This window comes from Columba livia, chromosome Z (genome assembly GCF_036013475.1).
Source record: "Columba livia isolate bColLiv1 breed racing homer chromosome Z, bColLiv1.pat.W.v2, whole genome shotgun sequence".
Taxonomy (NCBI): Eukaryota; Metazoa; Chordata; class Aves; order Columbiformes; family Columbidae; genus Columba; species Columba livia.
The window spans coordinates 5,128,576-5,149,109 of record NC_088642.1 but is presented as its reverse complement, the minus strand read 5'-3'; the positions used below and the strand labels follow the sequence as shown (position 1 = coordinate 5,149,109).

Genomic DNA, 20,534 nt, shown 5'->3' with positions numbered 1-20,534 from the left:
CAGTATCTATCACTACTCTTCTGCAGTATCTATCACTAAGTCATGTAAACCGTACCAAAGAAATGACAAAATTGGGAAGCCTTGTTAAGGATATTTTGTTTTCTTTCTGCTTGTAAGAACAGGATGTTTTTCCCCTTCTATTTTCTGTTGTGAATACCTTATCCCGTGTAGTGTGCAGAGTCAAAAAATAGAATATCTATCATTTCTATGATGGATAATTTCATATACGAATAAACTGCAGCACTAGGAACTTTGTTGTTGAGTCTTTCTTTTTCTTGATTTCATCCTCTCTCTTATTAGGTCTTGTTATTTACCTGCCTGCTTTAAACTAATCATCCATCGCCACAACTCATCAGCTGTCCTGCTGACCTAACCAGTTCTCCCTCCTTATCCTCCTAACAGGTGCACAGACAACAACTGTAGTTCTGATTCAGCAAAGTCAATAAACTCTGCATAATACTAAGGAGATACTCCCTACATCCTGTAATATTAAGGATATGTTAAGTATTGTAATACTTGACTTAATAGAGAGGAGAGACTTTTGTCTGTCCCTCAGCATTAAAGTACAAAAGCAATGCAACCAAACTGAAACTCCAGTATTCCCTAGCACCACCCCGATACTTCAGTGGGTGACAAGAAGACATGACACTTGTGAAATCAAATTTTTAATTTAAAGCCCTCAATACCTGTCTAGAAAATATCAGAGGGCACTTCTCTCCTTTTTTTTTTTCTTGCACAGTACATGATGGCAATATTTATAGGCAATGTAATGATTTTGCAGTCAAAAGTATAAATACACCAGTGTTGTCAGCTTTTTAATGTTTCATCAGCTATACACTCAGATGGTGTGGAAGGACACATTTGGTAAATATTTGATGAATGTCATCAAGACAAGGGCAGAGTTACATTTCTAAGAACTTGAAAATTAACAAAAGAAAGCTGTAGAGATTGTGGTTGTTTTGGGGAGTGTTTGTTTGTTTGTTTGTTTATTTTTCCTGAGCACCAATCTCTATTTCCTAAACTGTCCTAAGGAGTACTCTAAGGAATGTATACAAAGACAATCACACCGATCTAAATTCATGCTGTTACTTTAACAAGGAAAATGCTGTTATTTTAACCTCACTAGACACTTTAATGTAATTTAAAATGACTGAGATAATATATATTCTTCATAATGTCAGGATAAAAGGTTTGCATGGCATTATGTTTATCACAAACCTAGAGGGAGAATTTCACTATTACAGGGTTACTCTCCTGATGAAAAATAGTAAAAGCCAAAAATTTAGGCTTTTCCCTGTTATTTAAAATGAATCTTTTTTCCTCTACAGCAAAGTATGAATCTGATATTTAAATAATGTACCTTTTCACTTGCTAACAACAGTCATTATTTTTTTTATAAAAATAATTCTAAAAATAGCTATAGCAGATTATAATCCCATCAGTAAAATAAAACCAAAAAATGAGATTGTTGCAGTTAGTATGGAATAAGTTTAAGGATCTTAACATGTGATCAATAAAACAGATTAAAATATATAGATTGTTTTGCTTAAGTTATAGCTCATATACATGTATTGCACTAGATTTACAGTCCCCTTTCCCATAGTTTCTGAACATCAATTATGTTTGATTTCATGTATATAATACAAATAAATTTACAAACATCCTTATGTAAAAAAAAATATTACTAATAAAATCTTTATTCTCATATATTCACTTTTATTGATAATTATATCTATCCTATCGTATTTCCCATGCAGTCTTAATTCTGCCCTTGTTTCTGTGCAATCTTGTTGTAGAAAACACTAATACTTTCTTACCTACACCTTCTACATTTTAGGTAAGCACTCTTGATTTTGTTTAAATAATGCTTATATTGGTGTACAATCAGTCTTCTTGTACCATTATAGCTCTGCCACTTGTGGAGAGGCACAGAGTCAGGTTCTCCATATAACAGTCAAGAAATGCAAACTTCTCTGTCACTCCTACTTGTTTGATCTTCTCTCCCACCAAACTAAGAAGCAGAGGGCGTGACTACTGACAGTGATCTTTATTTTGTATGAAGAAAGAAAACCTAGCCAGGAAAATTTCGTTTCATTCATTTTGACTTGTCTGCTTTCCATCCTTCAACAGTGAGCAAGCAAAGAAAAGGAATATGCCCCACAGATTCATGAACATCATTGACAAAGTTAAGGTTTCGACTTTTGAGGACAGGCAGATTTTCATCAGGTGTTGAGGAAAATAAGGTCCAGATTGCGGAAAGTAAGAGTGTTGGAGGAAGACATATATCTCTCAAAAAATCACCTCTATTAATGAGGAGAGTGAATGCCAGCTCTGAAATTTTCTCAGTCCCAGGCTCAGTCAAGGATCTAAGGATCTTTGCATTGTCAGTTGGGCACATGACTAACATGAAAAAGCACTTGAAAAGTATCACAGTAGAAGAGGTTAAAAATGTTAAGAAAGGTGAATGCTGTGTCACACTGCATGGGTCTGCCTTGGGTAGCTTATGAAGAAAGTTCATTTGAATTGTCTCTATATAGTATCTAGCTGCAGATTAAAAAGTGTTATCTGCAGATTGTTGTTCAGTAGGTAGACATTAAATTTCACTACAAATGGTATTTTGCAATAATTATTTGACTAACTTGAGCAGTTACAGTATATAGTGCCCATGGTTGAAATTAAAAAGAGACAAATTGAAATGAAAAGCTGACTCTCAGCCAAAGCTGAAGGGATGCTGCTGATACCATCTGCTAGTACAGCCCACAGGAACCAGGAAACCACAGAATTAGCTTTATGTGAGGACTTATGTTTCATCTGCTTTTTAGGGAAGATTAACAGGAGCCTGTTGTCCAATTGCAATATCAGTACCCGTTTAACATTGCCTCTGATTTTGCTAGGAGTCATTTTAAATCTCTGTTGGGAAGTGTAAACGCTTTATCCAAAACGACACAACTTTTGCTGCACCAAAAAACTAGGTGAAATCATATTCATAACTAGTTTTCTTGTGCATTTTCCAGATCTGCTAATAATGATCCAGTAGTACAATACCAACAGCATTCTTTTTAAAGTTTTTCTTTTGCAGTTTTAAATGCTGCTCTTTCTCTAGTAAGCAACATCCTTATCTGGGGAGTAGTTAAGAGTATTTTGAAGACTGTTACATGTGAAAATGAAGGAGTGAAAATCCTGAGGGTTTATTTTATCCTAGTACAAATTATGTTTTTAGATATGAGAATCATTATTGTATTAAGACTTTCAAAAGAGGAATATAGGCTGTGGTGAAGTAAGCCAAAAATAAAAGACTTGCAGTATGTAAGAGATTCATAGAATCATAGAATAATTAGGTTGGAAAAGAATTTTATAGATCATTGACTCCAACCATAAACCTGACATTGCCAAGTCCAACTCTAAACCATGTCCCTAAGTGACACATCTGCATGTATTTTAACTACCTGGGATGGTGATTCCAACACTTCCCTGGGCAGCCTGTTCCAATGCCTGATCATCCTTTCAGTGGAGAAATTTTTCCTGATATCCAATCTAAACCTCCCCTGGTGCAACTTGAAGCCATTTCCTCTTATCATGTGTTATTTGGGAGAAGAGACCAACCTCCCCACACTACAATCTCCTTCCACGCAGTTGCTGAGAGTGAGAATGTCTCCCCTCAGCCTCCTGTTCTCCAGGATAAATGCCCCTGCCCAGGTCCCTCAGTCACTCCCCGTAAGACTTGTGCTCCAGATCCTTCACCAGCTTTATCACCCTCCTCGAAACTCGCTCCAGCACCTCAAAGTATTTCTTGTCCTGAGGGGCTTAAAACTGACCCCAGGATTCAAGTTGCAACCACATCAGTGCCCAGTACAGGGGAATTGTCACTGCCCTGGTCCTGCTGGCCACACTGTTTCTGACACAAGCCAGGATGCTGTTGGCTTTTTTGGCCACCTGAGCACACTGCTGGCTCACATTCATCTGTCTGTTGACCAACACCCCCAGATCCTTTCCCTCAGGCAGCTTTCCAACCACTCTTCCTCAAGCCTGTAGCACTGCCTGGGGTTGTTGTGACCTGAGTGCAGGTCCAGGCATTTGGTCTTGTTGAACCTCATACAACTGGCCTTAGCCCAACGATCCAGCCAGTCCAGATTGCTCTGTATAGCTTTCTTACTCTCCAGCAGATCAAGACTCCCACCCAACTTGTTGTCATCTGCATACTTACTGAGAGTGCACTCAATTCCCTCATCCAGATCATTGATAAAGAGATTAAACAGAACTGATCCCAATACTGAGCCATGGGGAATTCCACTCATGACTAACTGCCAACTGCATTCAACTCCATTCACCACTAATCTTTGGGCTCAGCCATCCAGCCAGATTTTTATGGCAGAAGTCTGAGTCTTGGGGGTTCAGATGTGGCAGCCTGTGAGGAGGAAATAGAAAACGTCCTTCAGTGATCTTGGATCCCAACAGAACATTAAGATAAAAAGGATATATAAATTGGACAAATCTAGCTCTAGTGATACCTGTGAAAGGAGTGGGATAAGTGACTGGAAGACAGTTTTTTACTAGGGTTATTATTGAAGAGGTAAAATGAACTCTGCATGGACAGAACATTTCCAAATAAATACCTGACATTGAGTCTGAACACCAAACTGGTGGACTGTCTGTCCGATGACTCAGTCATCTAAAAGAGAGCCTGAATGAGAAGCAGAATTAGCTATTGTCCTTGGCCTTTACAACTACAAAAAAGATTCTACACAGTTTGATTCTAGAGATGTGAAAGGAGTGAGGGAGGTTTATAATATTCGCTGCTGAGATGTATGTTTTCCTAACCATGCTAAAATTATGCAGTTATCAAAAAAAAAACCACAACTGACACAAGGTAAAGTGAAAGCTAGGCTTTTTGTATTGGTCAGTGCCAGATGCTGGCTTCTCAGCCATATATGAGCTCCTGCTAGCTCCACAGCTGACTTTACTAACTGCAACAGCATTATGGAATTGCTTTTCTTCTACAGATAGGTCTTAAGGCTCATTTTGTTATTCCCTGTGCTGTGCTTTTTCTTTTTTATATTCTTTTTTTTTTTTCCTTAAAAATTAAGATCCTTACTTAAAGGTAACTTTGTGGGGTGGGAAGGGTGTTAAAAATCATATTTCAGGGTGGTTTTGATCAGAAAATGCCCTGAGTCATTATGGACTGTAGGATAAAGAAGCTGCATACTCTCAATGTTATTCAGTTTGAACAGGATGTAGAAATCCCAGTGGTGCTGGTATGAAAGAAAACAGTTTTCAGTAAAGAACATGTTAATGGTTTGTAGATTCACCTTCTTCTTATCTAATAAATTTGTACGTAAAAATCCCATCAGGAATTAATGCATTTTCTACACAAGAACTATATTCCCAGTGCACTATATTTTAGAGCATAGCAGGACAGGTACTGAATGAGAATATTTTCACTACAGAAAATGAGGTCTAAAGGAAAAGGTTATGTCAAGAGTAGGATAAATTCAGGGCTCCAGTTAAGTCAGTTGCCAAATTTTGTAAATTATTAATTAACAAGCACAGCAGAATTTTTCTGCTCATTCTCAGTATCAATGGATCTCTAAACTTAAGAGACAGCCTCCAATTTTCGTGCTGTATGAAGAGGACTACACCTTCAGTAATTACTAACCCCATGATCCATCACTAACAAAAAAATGCACTGCCTGTGTTTTTGTTCTCAGTGCCCAGCATCACGGCAAGATTTTGTTGTTACCCATGAAGCATTTTTACTTAATGTACAACCTTTAGGATTAGTATCTTTATATTCTTCTATGGACAATGTGTTGAATTCAGTTTATTTGTTCACAGGATTAAAATCAAAATGACTAAGTCTCCTGCTGAAACAAAATCTTTGCATTGTAAATTATTTCTGATGTATCCAATTCCTGGGTTTCCATTAAACAAGAAGTGACTCTTGCAAATGAAACTATTTACCATGCCAATTACTAGCATTATGAGATCTTCTTTCAGATTATTTTAATGAGAGAAAATGTAAACTTGAGTGTTATCTTCTAGTCTGCAAATCTAATTGAAATGATGGTCAGAAAATTCTTATTTCTCTTCCTTTTGAATCTATTCTAGAAGCTGCATAAAATTATGTAACAATCTATCTAAGCATTAAACATGGACATAACTGACATTTCAGATCTACTAATTCATAGTTATAAATCAGAAATGTTTAGGTCTCAACAGATTTATTAATCTGAAAAAATAATTTGAAGCAGTGGGATTTTAATAATGATAATCATATTAAATTACTTTCTGAGGTTAACCTCTTGCTAATGCTGCTCTATTTTTTTTTTATTTTCTTAATAAGTGAGAAAGTTACATGAGATATTTTTTATTAATCATTAAGAACATCACATGTCTACAATGTTACCATTTTAATGAATAAGGTGCACCTTTTTTTGCTATGCTGTTTATGTTGTTTTATGGCCATGAAATATTTGAATCAGCCACTTCTCATCACAATTTGCAAATGCCATCTGTGAAATATGGGTGCAATTTAAGCCAGTGGGACCTTTTTAACTAACTTAAGTGGGATGAGGATTTCTGCCCATGAATTCAGCTTTCAGTATGTTGTTTTTTTGACTTCATATGTAGCCAAAAGCAAGGGTTGATGTATGAGTAGCGTTTAGCCAGCAGTAGTAGCCCTAGGAAGTAGCATGACACATCTAAATCGTAATATTTTTCTCATTCTTTTCTTTCAGGGGTTGCAATTTGCTGTTCATCTACAAAAATATTAAAGTGCTTTACCCTTCCTGCATATGCACGTAGCAATCATGTTCTTTACACTGAATAAGGGAGTCATAACTATCTTGGAACTTATCATAGAATCACAGAATGTTAGGGATTGGAATGGACCTCAAAAGATCATCTAGTCCAATTCGCCCCGCTGGAGCAGGAACACCCAGATGAGTTTACACAGAAAGGTGTCCAGGCAGGTTTGAATATCTCCGGAGAAGAAGACTCCACAACCTCCCTGGGCATCCTGTTCCAGTGTTCTGTTATTTCCAGCCTATTCCTCATATGAGTCTTTATGCTATCTGTGGAAGAACTAAGTAAGCTCTACTTGCTTTATGCTACAGAGACATAAAAGAAAACCCTAGTGAATTCATGATGGGTTATGTTTCCTGATCAGTCTCTTCCAACAAACCTGGAAGGGTAAAGTATTCTTTACCATCAAACAAGTATTATGCATAACTTAGAAATCTTTTGCATTTAGTTTTTGCCAAAACTGTTCAGTGTTTTACCTTCAGTGTTGTCCTTTTCCCCTCCACACCCTCTGCCACCCTTTTCTTTAGATATGTTTTACAGAAACACAGAAAGGATGGGAGATAATAGTATTTCTAAGCAGACTTTGGACCTAATCATATTACATTTCTTAGTAAGTGTTTTCTTTAAATCTTATTACTAAAAGCAGCCAGATTGACATCCCTAGAACTTAAATTATAGGACCAGTAAAATACTCTGACTGGTTTTCAAGCCTTGCAGTATTTTCTCTCTTTTGTGTTTGCTAGCCAATATTCTGTCTATGGATACTGTTTTTAAATCCCTATTTGCCTAAGTAACAGTCTTGTGGAACTTCATGAAAAACCTACAGAACAAATGCAGCAAATATTTCAAAGTTAAATGAAGAACTGGGCCAAAATATTCAAGGGAAATTCTCTCTTTCTCCACTGTGAAACAATTTCCAGAATTTAAGAAAATAATATTTTCTTAACAGTTTAACTACCTTGATGCCATTTCCTAAAGGAAAGTAAACAAGACTAGCCTTTTAATTGATTTATAAAACTTAACTGAGAGTGAAGGAAAAATACATAAAAATTTTTGAACTACTCTTATTTTTGTGGATCTATTACCCTCTCTTTCTTCTACAGCAAAGTAATGAAAATGCTTAATATGATATTGAAACTCTTTCAAATAGCAGTTGGAATTCTTTTCCCCAAAAGGATTTATTTTTCCCTTACACACTTTCTAAGCTGAAAAACTACCCATTTCAGAATATCAGGTTTCTAATTTAGTGTCTGCATCTAAGGTAAGTAATTAAGATCAATAATACCATGTCTCACAAACACATGATAATGCTTGTCTCATATTAATCCTTTTACAGCTGAAACCTTTCCAACTTTGAGGAGTCATGACAGTGCATAATATAATACATAATGTACATTTGTAAGTTCTGTTCAATATTGTTACAGCCAAAACCACAGTGAAAAAAAATATTTTATTCTATTTTGAAGAGAATTAGCTTATTTTAATGTTACATTTATTGAACAAAATAACCAAAAGTGAAAAGTAGCAAAGGTATAATTTGAATCCAGTGTTGAAGTCACCCAATTAGTGTTCAAGAGAGAAGTAGCTAGAAGAGCAGATAATTTTGGAGAATGATGCGGTACTTAAAATATCAGGGAAGTCTCAGAGGCATTGTACTACGAAGTGATCTAGTATTCATCAGGTTGTTTTCTATAGCATGGTTTTATTACAGGTTTTGGTACCTAGGACTACACTGACAATAAAGTTCTCTAGTGTTTTATGAAAGCATCAGAACAGCTAAAATTGAATAAGCTGCTTCTTCTGTGTTCTATGTGTCTGTTCCTTGGGTGTTATGGAAATAATCCCTCTGTTGTGAATGAGGTGGAGATGAGCATCTCAGTGTAAATTAAGCACTTAACATGATCAGATATTTTTTTAAAAAGTCTTTAGGCTTGTATATGCATTTTTAGATATTTTAAAATACCTACTATCCTTTGAAAAAACCTCCAAGATGGAAGCCTGAATCTTACTGTATGACAATTTTTTAGAAATTATGTTTAAGCATTTAGGTCTCTTCAATGTTCTTGCAGATATTAACCATGACTGAAAAAAAGACAAGAGTACAAGTAAAATAATTCACAGTGGAGACATATCACCTTATTTGGATACAATTCTGGACTTCATGACAATGATCACAACCTTATAAAGGTCACGTGACAACTATCTTATAAATTGACACACATTCTTTTCATGATACATTACAAATTCTCACTAGGTTTTGTGTTCTCCCTACCTGAATGGGACAGAAACTATATATTATTGTCTCATAAAACAGAATTATAATCAGGTATGCTGAAAGACGAGAAAATGCAGCAAGTTCTCAAGAAAATCCACTTTGTATATTGTGTCACTGCCATGTCTTTTCTTTGAGTGGATTTTTTTAATAGGAATGCTTCAGGCTTGATACATATGTTTAATACTTTGCACACTTAGCTATGCAGCTGTGTATTGAATAGCAGCTAGCTGATGCCATATTGGATGCACTACATCTGAAAAAACACTTTTGACATGTTTGACATAAATTAGTCATATAAAAGACATCATTGCTAAACTGTCTGAACGTAAAAACAAAGTTAGTGAACTAATATTGCTGAATGAGCTGGTCAGGTAAGAGTCCTCTACTGTCTTTATTCCATCAGTAAATGCAACTAGAAGAAGAATTATGAGGAGAAGCTAGGCAAAACATAATATGTTCTACAGCTGAGCAGAATTTGGTGAACCCCATGTAGGGTCTGATGATTCATTTTTGAAAGTGTTAGAAATCAAAGGTATTTTTGGCTAAATATGACTTAACAGACTGTAGCAATTAAATATATGAAACTCAGTCCTAATGAAACTCCACTTCATAGCTCAGTCCTAATCCTAAGAGAAGTTACTAACAAACAGCTGACCTCAGTCACACCAGCTGTTTCTCAGGTTCTTTCAAAAATTGTTACAGCCAGGTTTTCAGTTGACATCAGATATGAACACTATAGCTGGAATATACTTTCAGTGTAATAGAATATGTTTTATCTTATAGAAGGTATTTTCTTCTATTCAATAGCTCTGTTTGCATGCACTTATTCATTTATGCTTTATTTCTAGCATTATTTACCTAAGTTTCTCAATTTTCCGCATTTCTTTCTTCTTTTGGGGACTAATATTAACACTTTCATTAGAGCTCATTAATTCCTGAAATTAAACTTAAGTAGCAATATCTGACTATTGAGCAAAATGGAAAAGTTGGGTTCTACCATGCCACACTGAGCAATATGTCACCTTTGGCCCACGTATTTTAGACTAGATTTTTTTTTTTTTTCCTGCTAAATGTCCCATAGACACCATAGACACATTTGACTTGTTTTGCCAGGAGATTGTCGTGTAATAGCAGACAAGATGTATTCAGGTATCTAATAGAAAAAGTCATACACTAATTCTGTCCTTTCTTTGGAATAGTTTTGACACACATCAACTCTGGTCTGGAAAATATGTAGCTGTGGGTAAAATTTCAAGTTAATGCGCTCTTCAGAGGGGAGTTTTGTTTTTCTTTACTAGCTAAAACCATCTGTCTGTGTCTGGTTATATAGCTACCCTCCCAGGGTATCAGAAAAGTGCCTCCTCATGCATAGCTCTTTCATGGTAAAGCTATCTGAAGACACATTCATTTGGCATATCAAATGACACAGTTCAATCTTAGGGCTAGAATACCTGAACTATACAAATCTCTAATTAATCATGTTTTATTTCCATTTGTTTTGTACCTAGTAGCAGCAATAAATACAAGTGTTTCATACAAGCTTTTATAAGATAATACAATGTTTTAGCCTTCCTCAAGAAACACATTCTCATATGATTTGTCATGTTCAAAAGATTCACAAAAGGCATGTCATGACCTTAGAGGACAAATTAGAAAGAACTCAGTTTGAGAAGCAGAAAGCAGCTTTTGTGTGCCTGACCCATGTCAAGTATGGACAATGAGCCAATGTAGAGGTCAGTGTGAACAGCAGCCATGGGAAATTTAAGACTTCCAAAGATGAAGCAGTACAGCCAGTTGTTGTGAAGTCTATAAAGCCTGAAATGAGTGAAACAGTTTCTGAAATCCCTTTTACACTTAGTAGAGACTCAAGTGTCCCACATCTTTCAGCACATTTGCTTCAGACTTTTTTACTTTGCATCACTAATGGCATTTTAGGCCAAATTATTTGCTTCATTTTCTTCTGTGTGGCAGGCAGATATAGTTTACAATCGATAGCTTTAGAAATGTACCTCCTAATTTACACAGATGGATGCAATGTTCCCACAAACATGTCTTAACTTCTTTCTCACTCATTAAGCTACCAATATTATTGCTATGATCTGCTTGGAGAAAGAGACACTTGCAATTCCATTTGCTTCAGAAGCTATGTGAACATATTCATAGCACAGAGTTAGAAAAAAGGCAACGTGGAAAAGAAAGGTTGGTTTGTTTGTTTGTGGTTTTTTGTTTGGTTGCTTTTTTTGCTTGGTTTGGGGTTTTTTGTTTGTTTGTTTGTTTTTGGTTTTGTTTTTTTTTTTTTAACAAGGTATTTTGGGGCATTCAAGGAGTTTGGGTTATTTTTCAGATATCCACCACATGCCATGAAATGCAAGTGTCCTTTGTATATGGGTGCATGAAAATTGAATTAAACACAGAAATCTATAACAAAAGCAAAATACTACATGATTAACTTTGATTCCCTCAAAATTGTCTGCTTAAATGTAACCCAAGTTTGTTGCAATTTGATCACTGAATAAATTTTATTACTGCTTATCATAACTCCTGTGGCTGTGTCATCTCAAAGACAAATTCAGTGAGGATCAGACCCCTGATGTGCTAGTTTATGTGAAAGTGAATTGGAAGATACAATCTCTCCATGCAACAAGTCAAGATTCAATTTCAGACATGGCAGACGTGTAACAAACAATAGCCCCATCTCATGGTTTCATCTCTAATTATTTGCTTGTGGAGTGCAATAATTCATTTTAGACCCACACTTCAGTAGTAAATGAATACTCCTACTCCCTGTGCTAGCTCAGCTATTGTGACTGTAAGACCAGAATTTAAGTTCTGACCCATGTTTTCAATTATACTTCCACCCTACTCACATTCCAGTTGCTTCTACAAGATGGTAAGTTTATTATGCATTCTGAACAGGAGATGACATCTGAACTACAGTCTACCAGTGTCCCAAGGGGAAAAAAAAAATAAAAACAATCATTATGAGTATGTTGCATTTTTGTACACTCACTATTTCCGCTTTGGATTTTACCCAGAAAAATGTATATCATATTCTTGAAGACTAGCATATAGTAAGAATGGAAATAAGTATTCCTTAGACAACTGATAAAGTTGAAGGTTCTTCACAGCTGGTAAACAACTTAAATATTGCATGGTATGTAAAAAAGCACAAAAAAGGAAATCAATTCCAAAACTGAAAATGAGAAAAACAAAATCCCAATGAACTAAATTAACAAAAATCAAGAAGGAAAGGTTTGTATCTGTGACCTTATTTGACCTCCATTAGAGGGTAATTACTAGCCAATCAATAGTCCTGATGCATAACTAGGGACACAAATGGTCAATGGACAGTGATAAAAGAATGGTGATCAATAAACATCACAGTATGACATACAGTTGTCTAAGAAGTGTGGAAAAATATGGTACTTTTTGGCTTTGGAAATCCAAATATGAGCCAGGGTTCATCAAACTTTGAGATTTGAGCAGTTTCCACAATATATTATATCAACATTATTTTTTAAGACTTTTATATACAACTGAATTAAATTATCAGCTTCAGTGCAATTCCATTTTGTTAGTACATGGATTGCCAATATCCTGAAGAACCCTGCAAACCTTGCATGATACTTCTGGAAACAAATATGCTTTACTTAGCTGTTTAAGGTCAGAATCAAATCAAAATATGGTTTCTTTGCCAGAACAACAGAAAAGAGAAACAAGGCCATAAGCTTGAGAACTTTTCTTGAGATGCTGAACCTCCTGTTGATGGACGGTGTATAATTTCAGTGGCCTAAACCGATGTGCAATGAAACATCTGATGAAGAGGAGGAAGAAACTATTTTATTGAATCCAAGCAATCTTGAACTGGGTCCTTGATGAAGACTCAAATGCAAAAAAATAATTTAATATTATTCCCTGATCACTGCTAGCAGATCAGTCATGAGCAGTCCTTCAGATTTGTAATTCATATTTCAGAAAGTGTTCCTGATTTGTAATTTTTGCAGTCTAATTTATGTTCACAGAGAGGCAGCAGTCAGTCAGCTATATAATATAAAACACGATTAACACAGCTTCACACATACACACTCCTCCTCCTGAAGTCAAAGAACATTGATGAAAATTATCCCTAGGACATAGTTTCTACAGACAGCACATGAATTTTTATGCAGGCAACATTTAACTCTTCCTAGGATCCACTACTGAGTGTGTTGTTGGTCAGAATAAAAAATAGAATCCAAAACCATTCACATAAAAGGACTACAATTTTTGTAATTTAGGGTTGGATTAGGAAGCCACTCTCCATAAAGAGAAAGACAACAGACTTATTATTGTAGAAATATGGCAATCTGTCTGATAGATTTTCCTAAAACCAATTCATGTACAGTGTCTTGAAAGATGCTTAAATGATTTTAAAGCAGATGCACTGCTTTAAATCAAGAGAATGTGCAACATCTTGTTTCCCTCAAAAATTCATTTTTAGAAGAATTTTACCTATTCTAATATTAGCCACAAATAGTAGTATAAATAAAATTACAATTCTATTGCTAACACGACTTTTAGATCTCACCCTTCTGGATGTCCAGAACATACTAACTTGGTACTTTAGGGATACCAATAACATATTCCTTGTTCAAGCTGAAGAATGTTGAGCAACCAATGTGGTTTCAGGAACTTCACCAAGATCAGTTGCCTGAATAAGTACTAGGGAACAAGAGTTACAGTGTTCCAACATGAAACAACAACAACAAAAAATTATCTTCCTCCTCCCATCTTTTTCAGCACATTTTTCACAGAGCTATAGGATTGTTTAAGATCATTTGGTCAGAATGGATGAATGAGGATTTCAGAATTCGACAACATCTTTGCTTGTCATACCCCCTCTTTTTTTGCTCTCCCATGATCAATCTGCTATTACAAATAGTCAGTTTCCATCTGGATATGAAGTTCAGAGTGACACCAGTCTCTGAATCATTTTATCCTGGGGCAGTAATATCATCTGTTCACCATTACCCGCATTATCTAAATTGCTTTAACATGTTTATGCACAGCTAATGGATTGTATTGTAAGAAATAATGTTTTGGCTAGACATAAATCTGGTTTTAGACCTCATTCAATGATAAATATGATAATAGCCTTTATGCATCTTTGTTTGTACCACCACATAGTGCACAACTGTCAGGCAGTATTATTAGTGACTGATAGTATCTTTATAACATTAGATATAGCTGATTGTGGCCTTTGATTAAAACACACTGAACTTTCTGCCTGTGCTCTTCCCTTATTTAGGACTGATTAAGGAGGTGATGATGTGCTTTCTTGCATAGGGTTGCATAACTATCTAGTGGTGGTTCTGCTTGGAATAACCATATCAATGAACCTGATTGACCACACTTTATGGACATAATTTCCACAGCTTTTATGCAGTAAAACAGAACTTAGTCCTGCCAAATCTATGGGGCTTCTCGCATGAGCAGCTTCAGGTAGCTTATCCATTCAATTAACTCTTTCCAGTTAAAAGCTGTGTGAGAGCAACATACGCATTTGATGTCCTTTAAGTAGCTCATCAAAATATCTGTAATTTTTTGAGGAAAGATTCTTCTTTATTTTCTACTCATCCCAAAGATAAACAGTCCTGGGGTCTGTTCTTTCCCAATACAGCTGTGTTCTTTATCTCTCACTGTGGAAGCTCCTGCTTCCAGCACTGAAGTTCATTCCCTGCTGTCAGATTAGAGCACCATCTCCACTATCTATTGCACTATATATTTACTTCAGCCAGTACTTCACGTGTGTATGTTATGCTTGAGTAGTAACTGAGACCCCTTGAAGTTCATCAGAGAGACAAGGAGGTTATGCATGTCGTTCACATTAATTTGCAAAGCCGGGTTAAAATTATGTTTCCTACCGTCCTTCAAGCACTGATAGATTCTACATAAATAGTAAAGTTCCATATGTAGATTTAGAAAGCAGTCAACATGGCTTTGATCTCCTCTGTGAGCACTGACTGGTGTAGAGTGTTTCCATTACACTTCCGTGACTCTGCAAGTTCAGAGTGTCTTTGTTTATATTGGGACTGCATTCCTCCCTTCTGTCTTGTAACTTGGTTATTAACAACATGTAATAGATATTTATGACTTATTTGTATGTATATTAATTTGAGATCCTTAATGCAATAGTCATTATTATAATTAGTGGTAGTATCATAGAGAAGGGATTATCTGCAATATGGCAATATCTGTAATGTGTGACATAAGGAAATGTGTGTTCCTTGGACATCTATCAGGTAAAATGAATCCTTCCTTCCCCATTCTGCACACACTAAATATAATTAGTCTAGTTGCAGAGGAATAATAAGAGAAAAACAAAATATACAGACTGTTATAATCTTCTATCTGCTATCTGCTGCCTCTCTTTCCTAGTTACTGTAACTGAGTAATGGTCTGGGAAGTATTCTGGTAATAGCAGGAAAGTAGAAGGTGATGGTCCTCTTGATAAATGACTTTAGCAGAAAATCATCAAATGACAATCTTACTCCCCAGGAATAACACACCCTGTACTTATTAACATTTTCAACACAGAGGACCAAATATATCACTGAGAAAAAACATCCTGGAGGTCATAAATCAGGCAAAATAAAAGTAATTACTTTTACAGCCCAAAAGTTTTAACAATGCTAAGCACTTCTGCAACCAAAGCTTGCAGTTGTACTTTTTCCTTCCTTTAGTTTTGTGAGACTGGTGCACAGGGATAACATCGCTTGATCATGATGTGCTCTTAAATGGGATCCAGCTTTCTTCCTTGCTCTGTTGAACAGTCATCTTTGACTTTGTATGCAAAGAAATAACACACTGCATTCCCATGTACTACCTTTCATGCCCAGGAACAGTCAGTCAATCAAGCCACACAGTAATGAAAGAAGTTAAGTGTCCTCTGCACATGGTCATAATTCACTAAATGTATCAGGCAATAAAATCCCATGATAACTCACTTTTTGTGGCAAACCTAGTAATGAGAAGTGAAAATGGGACAAAGTCATCTATTCACTTGACATAGATTATAACTAGAAGGAGAAAAACTAGCCCAGAATTAACCCGGTCTTGTAACAATCACACTGCTGAAAGATGTTTCTCCTTTGCTATGTTCTTGAGCCGTGGTTCTTGATTTTATTTACTTTGATTTATTTCAAGTACCTCTCTATCAGTGTGACTAGAGACCAGTAGCTACAAATGAATAAAAAGAAATATTTGAAAGTGTTTATCTAGCTCATAGCTATTTCTACAGAACAGAAGAGCAATCCAGACTTCCATTGAATTTAGCTGCATGGTTGAATCAGTGCTCCCTAATAGCTATTATCCCTTCAAAGTAACTTGACTTATTTTAAAATTTTTAACTTACTAAACTTACATATTCTCAACTGTCGCAAACAAAACACTTGTCTCTGTTTTATGGAAATGCTGTAGAATATAGAACACATTTTACATGTAATGACGAACTGCAAGCTGTTAAGAAAATGAAGTTAATTAATTGGTCCCATTTTCAAAAAGGTGGTACTACAATCCCAGTTCCTATAGCCAGATCCTAAGATTAATGCAGTATTACTTCTTGGGTAGATGATGGGACTAAAAAAGCTGTAGATCAACAGATATGAGTGTTGCAAATTCTCCATACCATTGAAACAAGGCTGATTTTGAAACCTTTGCTGTATCTGATTCTCATGAGGGGTGTCAAATGATTAGAGGGACTTTTGCACCTTGATATTTATAAATGAGAAGTCTAAATACCTTACGTATCTCAGAAGAATAAAGGGAAATTATAAACAGCATATCACCAAAATATGGGGGTGAAGAGGTGGCCTGACTACATAAAATTACATGAAAGTAGAAAGCTTAAGAATATGAAGACTATAGCATTACTGACATATTCTGGAAAACTACATCATGTTGTATCAAAGTGACCTCTGCCCATCTTGTCACATCACATCATATCTTCTGTTGTTATGTCTGTTGACAGCACATTATGTGATGAAGCATGACATAATATGGAGGACAATATGAAATGAAAATGTAACCTTTTGTGACACCTATTGCATTAAAACACCAATACTACAAGTAACCAATAACGTTTTGATCTCCTCAAAGTATTAGAATGAATGTCTCACATTCTTATTTGGGAACCTGTGTTTATGGCTTTGAGTTAAGATGAGTTTTCAGGTCAATAGGCCAATATCACATTATTTTGAATACAAGTGAAATTGTCTTACATTGAGGATCATTTATTCTCACAATACATGTCACTCTGTTCTCCTGTATGCTGTCAGTGGTGAGATCTATTCCCTGGCTAGTCCCTTTTCAGGAGCAAATGAAAGTGATTTGCTATCTATTGTGGTATGTACAATAAATTGTTGAGGGAAAACTTGAATAAAGACTTCCACACATTTCACACATCAGTTGTGTGTGAGTTTTACACTTCCAGTGTCATCATTTTCTAAAAGGTATTCTGAGCTCCATGGTAGATCTCTACTCCGTCTTTCCCTAAGAAATCAGACTTTCCTTGCTGCTGTAGTTTTCAAACTACAGCTCTTCCTTAGCATGTACAAATCTGCCCTGATGATGGAGAATTATATTTTTACAAAATACACTGAGATAAAAGCATGCAGAACGAAATAAATCCAAGCTGAATTAAATAACTGAAGGACAACCTATCAAACTTTAAATAATGAGATAATGCTGCAACAGCATCTGTTGGCCCAGCCCAAGCCCAGAGTTTTTAGGCCCTTTAAGTACATGTAGTCTGCTAAGCTTTGTATGTTATTTCAATCTGTATTAAGAATTATTACATGTACTTCTGAAGTTGTGAGAGAACGATGGGTGAAAAAATTAATTACCTGTGGTTGCTGAGCAGGTAAGATGGTAGAAATGAGAGTATAGAGTCCCCAAAATTTAAGCAAAATATCACAAGTTCTCTGAGCAGGATTTTTGCATGAATACTTTTATCTACTTCTTTTCGTCACTAAAGTCCCTCTACATAAAGCAGGAGTTGTTCCCTCTGTTTTTTTCTCCCTTCTTTCCTCCGTATTGCAGTGACAATGCAACACTTATTGCTGGCCTCAAGCTGCAGAAAGGTAGGTTTATATAGACCCTGTGAGCACAGTGAATTTCAAAAACACAATTTAATTCTGAGGCTCCCATTTTGCATCATGAAGAACGGGTGCTGTGGTGGCATTCTCTAATCAAAGTCCATCTCTAAATTGTGATTAGTGTTATAACTGAAAGAAGCAAATGCAAGTCATCATAAAACTCAATCGTCCAATGTCTTATTTTTGTAAAGTTACAAATAGTGTTTTTTCTTCTATATGAAGGTTTTGGATAAAACTTTGGTAAGAGACTTCAGTCAATTTCAGCAGCTCATTTTGTTAATTTTAAAAAAGCCATTTGTTTTTGTACTTTAAAAAAAATCACACGGTGATGAAAGCTGTCACGTTGACAAGCTTGGAATCTGATTTTCCTGTCTTTGTAATTGTCCCACGTCTGGAGTTCTTCTATTGAAGTCAGTGGAAGTGCCTCAGGGACTTTCTGAGGGCAGAATTGGGCCACTTGTTTTTTGTGTCAGTGAAATTTTCTCCTGCTGCCTTAGGCCACTGTGTTTCAGTGCTATGAGGTAGTGAATGGCTGCTGTAACTTCACTGTTTCCCTTTCTCTTTGTTCACAAGTCTCTAGCCTTTTAGATTTTCTGAGGACATGTGTGCTTGCAAAGATGATTTCCACAAGGCAAAGGACTCTCCCTTAAAACATTAAGGGTACTGCCATCGCATTTCATGTTGGTTAGTGAAGCATTGCCAAATTATTTTCTCCAAGATTATAGATCTTAGTGATCTCTAAGTGTCATATTTTATTATCTACTTTATAATTTTTTAATTATTTTTTTCTTAACTGGTATATAATTTCATTTTTCTTCTTTTACTATAGTTTCACACTGACACAGGTAGTATATCTATTAGGTTACATACAGCTACTTGTGTACCAAAAAGTTTGATATCTTATCTGATGTACACTGTATACAGAAGAAAGATTCCCAGTTACTACAGCAGCTGATGTGTAAAAATGTGTTGATTAGAAAATTCTACATATATTATATCTTTGAAAAGACATTATAAATTTCATTCTAAACCTGAAATGGTAGAAAAAGTGGATAATGAAAACAGGTTTAATAGATCAGTGACATACAGAAACAGCAAACATGAATATGGTATAATTAATTGGTTGTTGTTACATATTCGAGCTTGACTGTGAAGCTGTTTACTACCAGACACAGGGTTTGATGAAAGTCAGTAGAATTCCTTTCATTTACTTTGATGAGCTTACTGTCAAGTTTATACTATTTACAGTGACTGAAACTACATGATTCAGTCATAACTATAGTTGGTCAGAATATATGACTTTGTTTCCAAATAAATTTCAAAAGCAGTGTTTTTTGGTAAAAGATGCTGATGGAAATACAGTTTATCAAAGTACTATAAATTAAATTATTTTCCTTTTTTTATGTACCATTTTAAAAGTATCAACACTGTGAAAGGAAATGAACAGTTTTTAAAAAGTTACTTGAAACCTCAGCTAATGTAAAAAATATCCAGCTTGAGTAGAAATATTCCAACCATATCTGGTCATTGTAACAGGCAGCAAACTATCAAATAAACATATTGGCAGGACACACTCCCAAATGAAATATTAACAGCCAAGGGAACATGTGTTATAGGGTTAGATAGCTTTTAAAATGATCTCTGAGCTTTTCACTAATTCTCTGGCCTATACCACATGAATAGACAATTCTTTTTCCCAACCCAACTGTGTTTTTCTGGCAGTCAGTTTCTACAGATGTCCTTTGTCTCAAAGAATCTGCACTTGCAAAGGGATCCAGCTATGTGCTTGCATAGGTGAATGGCTAACAAGAGTGGTTAATGGGATTTTCAATTTTCTTTTCAGTTTTTGGTTTTTGCACCTTAGGAATCTAAATAACTGAAAAAGTTTTGTGAATTACAAATCCCGTTGAAACCCCTGTACACAATAATCATTTAATTATTCAAGTCTTTCTACTATTATCATTGAGGCAGTAATTAGAATTTCTTTTGCACTGTGCATGATGATTATATTCCTAAAAGAAGGAAAATCTCTTTATTTCTTACTTTTTCTGTTATTTTTCAATAATATTTTATTTTTTGGTTGTTATTCAAATGGAAGAATAGCTGGAACATTCGTGAAGTTTTTAGAACAGCTAACTCATATCATTATCCAGACGGCTAAATCTCCAGTGTATTCATCCAAAAACCAGTTATTCAGAAATATGGTCACAAGAGTGCTGTTACTGCCTGTTTTCTAAGGATCAGGGAATGCAATGTCTATTTTTTGCACTAATATGTCCCCTATGATTCTCAAAGTCTGTCCACATATGGTAAAGAGTGAGAAT

General features: G+C 35.6%; 1 protein-coding gene across 3 annotated transcripts in view; it reads right to left on the bottom strand.

Moving 5' to 3' along the window:
- RIT2 (Ras like without CAAX 2) overlaps positions 1 to 20,534 on the bottom strand; it is a 186,094-nt gene that overhangs the window by 35,769 nt on the left and 129,791 nt on the right. The window lies entirely within an intron of this gene.